Source organism: Nasonia vitripennis, chromosome 4, assembly GCF_009193385.2.
Source record: "Nasonia vitripennis strain AsymCx chromosome 4, Nvit_psr_1.1, whole genome shotgun sequence".
NCBI lineage: Eukaryota > Metazoa > Arthropoda > Insecta > Hymenoptera > Pteromalidae > Nasonia > Nasonia vitripennis.
In genome coordinates this window covers 19,969,095-19,983,434 of record NC_045760.1, presented here as the reverse complement: position 1 = coordinate 19,983,434, position 14,340 = coordinate 19,969,095, and the positions used below count along the sequence as shown (strand labels likewise).

Sequence of the window (14,340 nt, the reverse complement as noted above, 5' to 3'; positions counted from 1 at the left end):
GAGAGAGTTTTCCAGTACATTCGCAATTCAAACTGTTCTTACTGTGGGGGATGGTCGCGTTTATAGAGTACGCAGAATGCATTTGTAATTGTTGAACATTCTGCCGGTTCCCAATCGACATACGAATGACTATATAAAGTTTGTGAAACATTGTGGAGCGAATGGCGCGAGTTTACGTTGGGCGAAGGACAGCTCGTAAAATAACTTTTCGCAAAAAGGAACAGGCAAGAGATATACTCCTCGTCGCGTACGTATACGATACGCACTGACCAGACTCGGAAAGTCTATGTTGTACACCTATGACGAAAGAGCTTTGATTGCAAACTTTATCCTACTCCGTTCTACTCCGTTCATAGTGGAAAAGGTTTATGTCGAAATCGTCAACTGGCTTATACCCGAAGCAAACTTATCTTAAATTTTGCGTCTCGAATCTACGAAGGTAAACTTTCGATCGAGTTGTACGCATTGATTTTCATTTGTGTTTGCATCTGCTTAATTACAAAGTACTTGCAAGTTTTCTCGCTGCTCGAGCTTCAGCCGTTCGTAAGTGTTTTATGGGCTGTGGCGACGATTTGGACGTTGTCGGGCATACCTCGACGAGAATCAATTACGCGCTGTTCGCAAAATAAGCACAGTAACGATCGGGCTCTGGCTAGACAAACTTAGTGTCCGAACTTGTGCAATCGAAAGCGAGCCGTGATTTCTCTGTCAGTCAGCCTTTGCCTGTATGTTCTTGTATTATTACGCATAAACATGTTTTGAACCTGCAGAAGCCTCCAGCAAATTTGTGGACAAGCGGATCAGTAAATTTTGTCAAGCAATTAACCAGCCATTTCGCCAAGCTTTCAACACAGCGCGCATACACGCCGTGCAAAAGGGCAAGGCCACCTGAAAATCATCCAGCCATGAGCCAGTACACAAGCCAGCAAACTTTTGGCAAAAATCGTCGCGAATATAATGCGCAGGATGTACAAGGTTAACGAGGGATCGCACTCAACGTGATTAACGGTTTGGAAATTACGTTCGCGACTCATAATTCAATCCATTATACGTTATGCATGCGCGAGCGGTACAATACGCGTGCCGTCACAGCGCCGGTCGCTGGGCCGAAATGTACCTTGCGTGGAAATGGAATTTCCGAGCAGCACTTATTTCACCTCATATTAACTCCTCGTGTGACAGTGCAACGATTCTTTTTTATTGCGAGTCGAAAATAAGCTCCGCTCTTATTATACGGCTCTCGGTTATTCAGGCGCAACTTTATAGCATTTGAATTCTGGGAAAATGCGTCACGGATTAAAGCAATTATTTAACTTTTTCCATTTATTGAAAAACCCTTATTCATATATATAATAAGTATACAAAATATCCGGTTGAAAACTTGCTGCAGCGTAATTCAAAAACGAATTATTCCTAAGAAATCCCGGTGCCAATTGAATCTAGTCCCACCTTTCCATTGGACAGATATTACATCTACACGCATATGCGTACCAAACGAAGTTACGCCCTCGCGAGCACATGCGATTTTCCACAAGTGGAAGAGAAAATATAGGAAAGGTGGATATAGCTATAGCTACTCATAATTTGATATTCGCGCTGAATACATTAGTGTATGATTTTTAAAATGATTTAAGAGAGGAATGCTTGCCCATCGACGATGCATATTCATCTGTTGAACCGGAAAGTTTTTTCTTTGCATGTTTTGTGCGTTAATAAGTTTTAGCGTATGTTCCACACAACTGATGCAGCAAAAAAAGATGTTGTAAAACAACTCATAAATTAAAGGAAATTAAAGGAGGATGCCCATGAGTATAGGGATTCCTGCCCGTAACGCGGTATCTACGAAACCTATACCAGCGTATAGGGCACAAAAAAATATAAAGTTAAAAAAAAATTTGACCCCCATAAGCCCCGGGAAAATAAAAAAAAGCTATATGAAAATTTCATCCCCTAAAAGGCGAAAAATTTTGTAATACCGCAAAAAATATTACAAAATTTTTCGCCTTTTAGGGAATGAAATTTTCATGTAGCTTTCTTCTATGTTATTGGAATTATACGCTTATGCTTTAAGCAGAATAAAACCAATTCGGATTAGCAAAGGAAAAATAGAATATTTATTAATCATAACTCAAGTGATACAAAAATAGGAAAATATAGAGGCGACAACCGAGTAAGCGCAGTTACTCTCGCAGAGGCTGTCGCTCGACTGACTGTCCAGCGCATCTCGCAGAAGCTGTCAGAGTTTCCGAAATCTGTTAAGGATTATCCCTACCCTAGGCCCTTCGGACTTCGACAGCGTCGTCGCCGGGTCGGTCGGGTCGGCCACCGCGTCGGCGGCGGGGCAATTAGTTTATAGCCCTGCGTAGGACCCAAACCCTCGGCGCGCAATAAAAGAGAAAGTAATAAATGTGCGGCCAGAAATTCGAAGTACATCATTTTCAACATATGTTCCCGGGGGTTATGGGGGTTAAATTTTTTTCAAACTTTATGTTTTTTTGTGCCCTATACGCTGGTATATAGGCTTCATAGGTACCGCGTTCTGTTACAATGCCGCTACCCTAAGCGGGTCTTGGGCGTTGTCGTCCAGATCGGACGGGTGGGTGCCTATCACCACTACACAGCGCGTCCTTAGGTTGCGGATAGAGGAACAGCCCCTGAGAAAGAGGTTAGCTGCGAATAAATTGAATAAGCAGCCGCGGACAGCCGATAGGAACAGGCGTGGGTGTGATGAGCCCACACTGTCGAACGCATTCATCTAGAAACACTACGCAAGCACCACAACAACAAAAACACTTCACATTATCTCTTATCTCTCAATCTATCTCTTTCATCACACATTACAAAAATGGGCAAAAATCTTGCTGCCGAGGAGGATGCGGGAGCGATGACAACTGCCCCGAAAGGGGATGTGTAGAATAATTCGTGACCTGGTCTTACGCGGTAACGATGCCAGCGAAGGCGCGTTGCCTTGCAGGGGGGCGTTAGGATGCGAGAATGAAACCGTAGTGTGTCTGACGACGAATTGACACTGTCCTCGTCAAAGTCGGAAAGCTCTCATACTTAGTTCTAGAGAGGTATGGGGGTTATCACCTCTAGAACGGTGGACTCACCTGCGATCGGAACAGGATCCGAAGCGCGCGGGTTTAACATAACATCATGGCTCAAAAAAATCAAATCCGAACCAAAAGGGACTTAAGGGTCGGAACTTGGAATGTTCGCAGTCTATACAGAGCAGGTACGTTTAAAGAACTCGTAAAGGAAGCTGATAGGTACAATCTAGATTTGGTAGCAATACAGGAATCGCGGTGGCCAGATGGCGGAGTACTAGCATCGGGTAACTTCACGTACCTGTATGGGGCCGGGAGTGGGGGATCTCTAGGCACCGGATTTCTCGTAAGCAAAAGCATCATACATTCGGTTAAAAGTTTCAAATCCGTCAATGATAGGCTCTCGTACATCATTATCGAAGGTCAATGGTATAGATATGTATTTATTAATGTACACTGTCCTACGGAGGACAAAGAAGAAGAAGCTAAGGATCTCTATTACGAAACTTTAGAGCAGGTAATCGACCAGTTCGCGTCTTACGACACAAGAATAGTATTAGGCGATTTCAATGCTAAAATAGGTAGGGAGGAAATGTTTAGGCCTACTATAGGTAAGGAAAGCCTGCACGAAGCCAGCAATGATAACGGTATTAGGGTCATAAATTTCGCGGCGGCAAAAGATCTTATAATGAAAACTACGTGTTTTAAGCACAAGAACATACACAAGGCAACGTGGACATCGCCGGACGGGGCCACACAGAACCAAATTGATCATTTCCTCGTTGAAAAAAGACGTCATACTAATGTTCTTGACGTAAGGGCTTACAGAGGGGCAGATAGCGACTCGGACCACTTCCTAGTAGTAGCCAAATTAAGAGCTAGACTAGTAGCGAATCAAAATAGTAAGCGAGCAAACAAGGTAGAAAGCTTCGATATTGAGAAACTACGAGATAGAACAGAGCGAATTAGGTACCAGATAGAAATTAATAACAGGTTTCAGGCACTTGAAGAAGCAAACACATCGCCGGAGGGGAATGACGAACCGAATAGCTTATGGGGGGACATCGAAAAAACGGTAAAAGAGGCCGCGAACAAAGTACTGGGTAAAAAGAAAAAGCCAAAGAGCAAACCATGGTTTGACGAAGAGTGCGAACTCTGGTTTGAAAGGCGCAAAAAGGCTAAATTAGATAGCTTACAAAATAGAAGCGATAGGACCGTAGAAGAGTATTCTAACGTAAGGAAACAGACGAGCGCGATCTACAGAAATAAGAAGCGGGAGTATCGAAAGAATCTTATTAGGAGAATAGAAACTAACAGTGAGGAAAATAACCCCCGCGAAATGTACAGAGGGATTAACGCCATCAGAAAGGGTTTTAGGAGTAGAGCGCAATTGATGAAGGACGAAAACGGGGACCTCGTAACAAATGACAACGAATTACTGTCGCTGTGGAAAAATTATTTCGATAAATTATTAAACGTGCACGAAAATAGCGAAGAATTAGGGGACGAAATTCACACTCCCGAACCCCACGTGGAGGAACCGAGCTACCAAGAAGTAGAGGCCGCGATTAAAAAACTAAAAAACAACAAAGCCGCGGGAAATGACTCTATACCAGCTGAGTTACTCAAATATGGGGGCGTCGAGCACACTTTCAAAATCTATAAACTAGTATGTGCCATCTGGAAAAATGAAACAATACCCGAAAATTGGAAGGAATCTATCATTATATCGATTTTTAAAAAGGGGGATAAGACAGACTGCAATAACTATAGGGGTATTTCACTTTTAGCAACGTGCTACAAAGTTCTGTCAAACGTAATACAAGCTAGACTCACTCCATTCGCGGAAGATATAGTAGGAGATTATCAGTGCGGATTTCGGCGCAACAGATCGACGAGCGATCAAATGTTTACCATAAGACAGTTGTTAGAGAAAAAGTGGGAATTTTGCGAAACCATACACCAACTATTTATAGATTTTAAAAAAGCGTACGACTCTATTAAGCGAAGCAAAATGTATCAAATTCTAGTACTTCTCGGTGTACCGAAAAAACTCGTGAGATTAATTCAAATATGTCTGAACGGAAGCACGGGAAAGGTCCGAGTAGGCGGTAATGTATCAGAACCCTTCATGATACGCGATGGTTTAAAACAAGGGGATGGGCTCTCTACGGTGCTGTTCAACTTAACGTTAGAGTATGCCGTTAGAAAAATGCAGGTTAGCCAGATGGGCGCAACGCTTAATGGAACAACGCAGATACTAGGCTACGCAGATGATTTGGATATACTGGGGGATTGTAGGGAAACGGTAGCAAGAAACGCGGAAATCCTCATAAAAGCGGTGGAGTATACAGGGTTAGAAGTGAGTGAATCAAAAACAAAGTACATGATTGTGGATAAGCTAGGCATCTGCAGAGGGGAGGAAGATCTCAGAGTTGGGAATTTTACTTTTGAAAAGGTTAGAGAATTCAGGTGTCTGGGTACGACCATAAATGATAAAAACGAGATTAATGTCGAAATAAATAAAAGACTCCATTCGGGTAATGCTTGCTTCTACGCCGTGAGTAATTTACTTAAGTCGAGGCTGTTGTCTAAAAACGTTAAAATAAGAATATACAGGACAATAATACTGCCGGTGGTTCTGTATGGGTGCGAAACGTGGGCTCTCACTAGGCAGGCGAACAACCGTTTTAAGGTATTTGAAAATAAAGTCTTGTGAAAAATATACGGACTGAAGAAAGATGAGGAAACCGGGGAATGGAGGAGACTACACAATGATGAGTTACACAATCTGTACGCGTGACCAAATATTAACAGAATAATAAAATCGCGCAGATTGGGATGGGCAGGGCACGTAGCGAGAATGGGAGACGACCGTACGGCAGCGCGTGTCATGAAGGGCAGGCCGATGGTAACGCGACCTCTAGGTAGACCTAGACGTAGATGGGAGGACAACGTAAAAGCGGATCTAGTAGAAATAGGACGGCTGGGTGTCGATCGGAAAGGTGCATCTTGGGTGGGGTTGACACAAGATAGGGCAGCGTGGAAGGCTTGCGTAGATGAGGCGATGAACTTTCGAGTTCCAAATGCCATGTAAAAAAAAGGTACCGCGTTACGGGCAGGAATCCCTATACTCATGGGCATCCCCCTTTGAAACCGCAATCAAATTATCGTATGAACTATAGTACCCGATAGAGGATTTTATCGGGAACTTCAGCTGCTTTCGATGCATTTATTATAAAATAAAATTGATATATGTGTAGTATATGCATTACGTGTAATATACATGTGTTAACTTGTTTATAGAATCCATTTACCGAGCTTTTAGGCGATATAATATTACGAAGCTTGGAAAAAAGACCGTATTTTTTATAGCATATATAAAGACAGTATATGAGACGGATATGCAGGTAAGTATAGCTACATGTACGAGCGCCGCTGTGTATAGAGATATTCATATTTTGCAATTCATCCTGAAAATTCTTTTTATATACTTCATACAGCTTTCTGCGGATATGAAAAATTTCATTTCGAAAAATGCGATTCGTTCCCAGCAAAACAGAAGTCCCACATTTTTAAGGATATTAGAATAAAAATTACGCACAACCTGCCCATTCTTTGAATAAACAAAGGCAGCCTCGAATGTCAATGCGCTTGTTCCCTCAAGCAAAACAACTCTGAATCCAATTAATTACCCGACGAATCCTCGAGGGCATTGTTATCCTAATAACACACCCTTTCTCAGGATAATTCTTCTGCTCCTTCCTTCTCCCTCTCCCCTCCCCTCCTCACTCTCTCTCTCTCTCTCTCTCTCTCTCTCACACACACGCACATACATACAGCATACAGTCCAGCGCAAATCGAATTTCGCCTCTCGACTCGCATCGGCTACGAAAATCAACGTCTCTGTCCCTTCTTTTTCCCTCGCGTGCAGTGTGTGGGCGCGTGTACGTACCAATATTTGTGATGACTCTAGAAGCCGCTAGTGTTGAGGCTGAGGCATGTATATCAGAGTAGTCGAGTTAATGAAGCGAAGCGGACGTCGAAGGCGCTGATGTATTATATACCGCCGCACAATTGCTGCAGCCCCTGTTGCCTGTGCTATCTCTCTGTTTTGCGGCTGCTTTCGATGAATGCGAGTGAGCGCTAGTTTTTTTATTTTCACGGACAAAGGCGGCTGTGTAGGATTGCTTAAAAGGCTTAGATGATTGTTGCCGGCAAGGGAGAACATTAAAGGTTCAACCGCCGAGAGATTGATTTTTCTGTAAGACTATACACTAGATGCGTAACGGAATTATATGGATGGAAGGGAAGGGACGTTTTCTTCTATGTTTTTTGAGATCATATGGCGAAACATTATACAATTATACACACAACGGATAAGAAATATTGTAAGTCATTCCAAATAATTTATTCATACTCGAAGAATACAAAACTACGTCGCAAGCGCTATATACATTTGAAACAAGCACGGGGATCGGAGATACATATAAAGTGCATCGAATAAACAATGTGATATATTTTTAGATTTAGTCTGTACACAAGCATATGCGCATATAATAACGTTTAACGAATATTTTCAACTCTTTTTAGTTCATACGTTTCGCTAACATCATCTACGATATAAATTCTGAAATTTTGATCCGTGAAAAAAGTTATGACTGCAGCTATCAAAATTATTAGTATGTTATGTTGCTCGCACAAATAATTATAAGAAATAATCGTTTTGAGCACTTTTTTCAGGATTCGCCAATATGAGCAAATCCACGAGCGAGTGAAAACAACTCGGGTGCTGGAAGTTGAAAATTTCAAATATTGAGAGCACCAGACCAACTTTTTTTGGTTCTTTGGGCCATCTGGAGTGAGAAAATACCCGCGTGAATCGCCGATCGCTTGCCAAACTTTTTTGTAGGGCAGTTAAAATTTTCTTATGGGAATTTAACATGGGAAAAATTAACGAAAACCAGAAAGTTTCCACTTTTTGTCTGGAGGCCTAATCCAAAAATGTGTATTAATAATTTCAAAGTATCAGAAAAAAGAACTAATTTGAGGGCTGGCGGGTTAAAAATGTGGTTGCCCAGGTCAAAAGTTGTCTAAGCTGGAAAATGGTAAAATGGTAAAAAAAAATCACCGATTTTTTGATTTTTACGAAAACCATCCATGGCTCAAATTAAAGCTCTTTTCTTTCACTTTTGTCTTGGAAATTTCAATTAATATTTAAATTATACGATCAGATATATGTATGACGATGAAAAGGGTCAAAAAAGGGTCATAATTGATATAACGGTCATAATTGGCATAAATATAGCTGATCGTAAAATTGGAATGTTAAGGGGATGTCGTCGCTAAATCTTCGTAAAACAAAAAGCCCGATCAAAATTTCATTCGGTACAACGATTCATTAAACTTAACACTACGGCGCTACAGACTCGGTTTTTTATTGCAAGCTTTATTTAAAAAGTTTTGTATGTAAAATTAGATTTTGAGATTGGCGCTGTAAAACTAAACGTCCGATCGTAATTTCCCTTGGTAGGATGATTTATTCAACCTAACACACACACACACGCGCAGGCATCCCACATATGCCTTTTTAGGAAACCCGTGAGAAAAACTTGCGCGATAGATGTGAGCGAACGAATTTTATTTGGTTATCCAAGAATTAGACGATAAACGAATACCGAACAACAGGGATTTCTCCTCGTCGCCCGCGCGCCGGTATTTTCGTCCCTCTATACACCTCTAATCCACCCGAAACCACTTGTCCGCACCCTTTCGAGCAAAAAACCTCCGCATCTCGTATAAATGAATACAAACATCCTCTCATGCCTAGCCTCAATAAGCCGAGCTCGAATAAATATTCCATGACAGCCCTCGACCTGAAGAAGAGGCACTCGAAAACCTGGGTATACCGCGCCTGCGAGAAGCTTCCGGGCGAATATCGATGCCCGCATCCGTCAACGCGTCTTTGTTTTCCGCTCCTGCACCCCACCGCGGATGCGCTACTATGCGCGATCGATGAAGCGCCGTACATACACGTACACGTGCGTCGCCTCACGAATCGCTGTTTATCCTGCGATTCTCCCCTATAGCCTACATACGTGCAAGTGCCGGCCGCTTTTTCCTCGAATTCGGACACTTGCTTGTTTTCGAACTACCGAGGCAAGTTCGTATTTTCACGCGCAAATGCTGATGTTATGCGAAAGAGATTTTTTACAATTCGTGCATGAAAAAGGCCCTTTTCCGGGCATGAAAAACGAATGGAAAATCGAGTTTTTCATAGCAGCGGGTGGAAAGTTTTTCCTCCTGCGGCAACCTTCGGTTCGGCTGGCAATTCGCACGAGATATGGACTGTCCAAGTTTTTTCTACTATTTCCCCCCTAGTTGCACAATGTACTTTTTCACAGACTTGTACTTGGCCGCTTTTTTGACGACCTATTTTTAGGCATATCATACACTGGAAGAGCCTCCTCGACGACGAATTTCTCGGCGAATACTTTGAAAATGTAGCTGATTTTGCGGTCGGCGCGCTTTTTTCTGTACTATAAATAGCTAAATAGCCGACCTTCGCTATCGATTGCAAATAGCTCAACTTGAAACCGAAATTAGTAATCCCAGGCTATTCATAGATCAAAAGGATGATCGCGCGTCTGCGCCCGATGTTAAAACAAAGCGAGCACAAGTTTAGTTTTGTCGGGGACGCGTGTCCAGTATACCTATACACAAAGCCTATGTGTGGGTGTGTGAGTGCTTGCAGATGAACGAGGCCATGTGCGGGAATGGTTTTAAATTAAAAAAGAGCAAATGCCCGTGTAAAGGGATTACCGGCGCGAAATTACTGCTGACAATCAGCAAAAACCGTGCGTCAATTAGGGCGTCAGCTACACAGCTGCGGAAAGCGATGGTCCAGATGGGCTGGTAAATGCCGATTGCTGTGTCCGGGGATTATTGATTTTCGTATCTATGGGCAAGTTCCTGGGTTAAAATCCTAAGAACTTGCCAGTTTCTAGATTAATTTCTACCAGGGTTCTGCAGATGTTTTAGCAACACCAGAGCCGCGAAATATTCATTTGATGCAATACGGCAATATGTTTTTAAGTGTGTCCGCCCTGATAACGGTATTTTTATCGACACGCTGCGGCGTTACTGCAGAATCTTAAAAAAAGTTGAGCGATATTAGTATTACAAATATTTTTGTGAATTTTATATTTATTCATTAAGGTTACTCTAAAGCAGTAGCGTTTTGCGAAAGGACGTCAGGGATTCGAAAGAACAAGAAACCATGCGTCGAAAAAGTGTGAAAGGGTTATACTCGAAACCTGATGAAATTCTTTGTCACGTAACTTCTTCCAACTAGATTTATAGTTTCAATATAGATAAAAGATTATCCAAATATACAGTATATTAATAATCTTTTAAAATATTTTACTATAAAGGAGAAATTTTCATAGCAAAAGACTATAGTAATCAGAAAAATCTGATCGAAATCTTTATGTTCAGGATAAAGGCGAGTTTGTGCAAAACAAATAAATTAAAAGAACGAAGGTAGTTTAAAAGGAGTATATTTAACGAATAGAAGGGCATAACGTCGAATGTTTAAGTTCGTGACAATGAATCTCGGTCAAAGGGCACGAAATGACTGACTCATGTCGATCAGTCTCTCTGCTTTCTCGCGCGTCTTATCGCTCAATCGCAGAGCAGAGGTAACCTTCAGATACGCGGAGCAAGCTCTTGGTGAGGTCTGTGATAGTCTGAGGGTGGTCGGACCACCCTCAACTGGATAGCCTGATGACAGCCATGGATCGCTGTCGCCGATCTATGCAGATGCCGACTTAGCCGCGGAGGAACGCCCGCTACTCTAACTTCCCGCTCTCGGCTTTCCTCGTACTCCTTCGCTCGATTCTATATCCGGAACACTTTAAAATAGGGGGACGGTGACACTTAGAGCGATGGGGCGCCCTGCAATCGCGCCGACTAGCTGTTAGACGGGCGTTGTTCCCGTCCACCACCCGTCGCAATATCAAATCATATAATTTTCATGAAAAAAATTTAAACCTCTATATTTTAAATACCATAGGGTCCTCATAACCTCATAAAAACATGAATTTTCTCAAAACATTCTGAGCTTTAGTTAGCGAGTTATAAGGTTTAACAAAAATAGTAGTTTTCGGGGTATTTTATACAGGGTGAGAGACAAAGAATTTGAATCTTAAGGGGCGGTCGGACGAGCAGCCGAACATTGCCGCCGCAACGTCCAAATAGCGCTGCGATCAGATGGCAAATCCCGATTGAACAACAAATACCAAGTAACAAGTGAACCCGGTTCAGTTGAATTCGTTGCGGCGGCATCGTTCGGCTGCTCGTCCAACAGCCTATCTTTTAAACTAATCGGTTTTATAAGCTGCAAAAAGAACGAAACCGAGGCAAGCAAAAGCTCTATCTTTTTCTCAAAATTTCTATTTAATTAAAGTCTTTTTACTACCCTAATCTTACGACATAGAGAATGCTTTTTTTTGTTTGCGATTTTTAGCTCAAAAACTAGTCGCCAGAATGGCTAAAATTTTTTACAGCAAATAGATCTTATCGTTTATTATTGTCGGAAATTTATTCAAAACGTTTGACGATTTAGTTTTGGAGATATTCATTTTTTAAAACAAAATCACCTATTTTGTCATAATAATTGAACGGAACTGTCCATCTGGAAAAACTTTGCGTGAAAAAGTAGGCAATTTAATGCTCTTTCAGAAACACTATTACTGAATTTATTGTATAAATCATATCATTAAAAAGAAGCAAAAATATTGTTTGTTTAACCAAACAAATTTTCGCTACACTCGTCATAATTTTCAGCCATAAGTCGACACCTTTTTTTCTAATAGGACTACTTTGAGTCCGCCAAACTTTGAGTGGTGGGGGTCGAAAAGGAACTGAGGGAGGGAAAGGCTTTCTCTCTCGCACTTACATCTTCCTATTAGAAAAAAAGTGCCCTATGTTCGCTTTCCTGGCGCTGTTACGGTATGATTCGAACTCCAAACACCTCCAAATACGTTTCCATGAAGTTTTAGCGAAACGGAAAATTTTACTATTACAAAGCTTCCTCTAGAAGGAAAATATAATATAGTTTTTCCAGCAATGACTTCTTTCTAAAGACGAAGTTCTACGTTCTATAACGGACACGAAACAAAGATTTGTTATATGCACGTTTTCAACTTATGAAATACCAAAGTAATAAACACCACCCTCGTAGGGAATTGAGGCTAATATGGCAACGATATGTCAAATTTTATGCCCAGTAGCCAGATTATGTGGCATATCGTGACCATATGTCTCTGTTAACAGGCGCGACGGTAAGTGGGCATAATATGCCATAAAATTATGGCGAACGTTTTATACATGGCAACCTAACCTTGCACATATTTATGCATACGTACAAACATGACTACACTCACACTGAAATGTACACTTTTTATGTGAGTTTGAATATTAGAAACATTAAGTAAAATTTGTGTGTTCAAGATTTTATCAATGATGGAGTGTAAAAGTGATGATCTTGATAAATATTCCTAACTCAGTGTTCAAGTCAGTCGCAGGCAGTATTCATCATTATAATGCCTTATATGCAGTGTATTCGTGCAAGATGTTTAATTTGCACTGTAGATGCTTATTTTATTATGTAGGAATAGGCTAGCATAACAATTTTTGCTTGTCTGTCTTAGCTAGCTGACCCACACCAAACCCCATGGCTCGGGGGGGGGGGGGGGGGCAAAATTTACACATGGGTGTTTATATGAAAATTTAAACTACAGCACTTGAGATAAAGACAAGTGAATATATTGTTTTAACAGCTTGAAACAAATCACCATGCAAATTTTCAGCCCTCTAAGTATGATAGATTTTAATTGAGAGCAAAAAGAATAATTTAAAAAAGTAATCGTACAATCATTGAGAATTTGATTCGTGAGAGCATCCACAAACATTGTGAAGTAAGTTTATCAATTACTTTAAAAAAAAATGCATTTTTACATAAAGAATATGCATTTCAGAAGTGCATTACTAAAAGACAATAAATAAAAAATTTGCAACTCGGTAAACATTGATGGAAATAAGTTCAGTCTTGCTACTCAGGGGTTTTTGGGGTCGCTGAACACGAATATCAAGGCAAGGGTATCTGAAGTACCTGGTGCTTAGGGTGGACAGTATCAACGTCGTCTCCTGGAGTTTTATGGAAAATTGTGACATCATTTGTCGAAATTCGTTACTCAGGGGTATTTGAGGTCGCTGAACATGAATTTCGCGACGACAACGGTCTCGGAGGTACCTGGTGCCCAGGATGGACAGTATCAACCTCGTCTCCAGAAATCATCTTGAGTATTAAATATTTTTACTGTTGGTACTGTATAATGCAATACATATATAATCTGTAAAAGCGATGAAATCTTGTAAGAAAGATCTTTCTAAAAGGTAAAATATTGGCGAGTAAAAGTTTCTTTATAAAAGTAGTGAAATCCCCAAAACAAACATAACTGATGGCAAGTTGTTTTTCATATTTTTTAGGTATATGCATCAACATTTCGTCGTACATTCCAATATTATATGGTTTAATTATTTAAATAGTTTCTGAAGTATGGATTAAAAGTATATGCTTTTAGAAATGCCAAGGAAGATTAGTAATTTGAAATTTCACTTATAAATCCAAACTATTGTATCAACTAAGAATTGAAGTAAAAGAAATATCTTATTTTATAAAATAATTACCTGCATGCGTATACCTAAAAAATATGAAAAACAATTACTTGACATCAGTTATGTTTGTTTTAGGGATTTCACTACTTCTGTAAAGTAACTTTTACTCGCCAATATTTTACCTTTTTAGAAAGGTTTTTTATACATGTCGATATAATATATAGTCTGGTTTGTCCATGCTAGCTTGTATTATGAGAAGCTTTGGGTTTTCCAATATGCACTTGATGCATAAAGATTCTTATGCAAGAAACTTGCTTTATACGCAAGAAATTCCGATAGGTGCATTTACATCGAGTATACCAATTAATCGCGGGTCCGTCGCGCCAACCATTATTAATACTTGCAATATCAGTGCACCGCTGCAGTGCGAGGAGAAAGCTTGACGAATAACGCGCCGTGTAAAAAAGAACCATTTAAGTCACACGTATCGTAATGTACTATATTTTATGTTGAGAGAAACCGAAGCTCGGAATTAACAATTTCGCAGCGGCAGCAGCTCTATCCGATAATCCACAAGAATACTCATTCCAGAATTAATTTTCTACGTACAACT

At 40.7% G+C, this 14,340-nt stretch overlaps 1 protein-coding gene across 2 annotated transcripts in view; it reads right to left on the bottom strand.

Moving 5' to 3' along the window:
- The window catches only part of LOC100115415 (GTP-binding protein Di-Ras2), a 60,672-nt gene that overhangs the window by 15,820 nt on the left and 30,512 nt on the right, over positions 1-14,340 (bottom strand). The window lies entirely within an intron of this gene.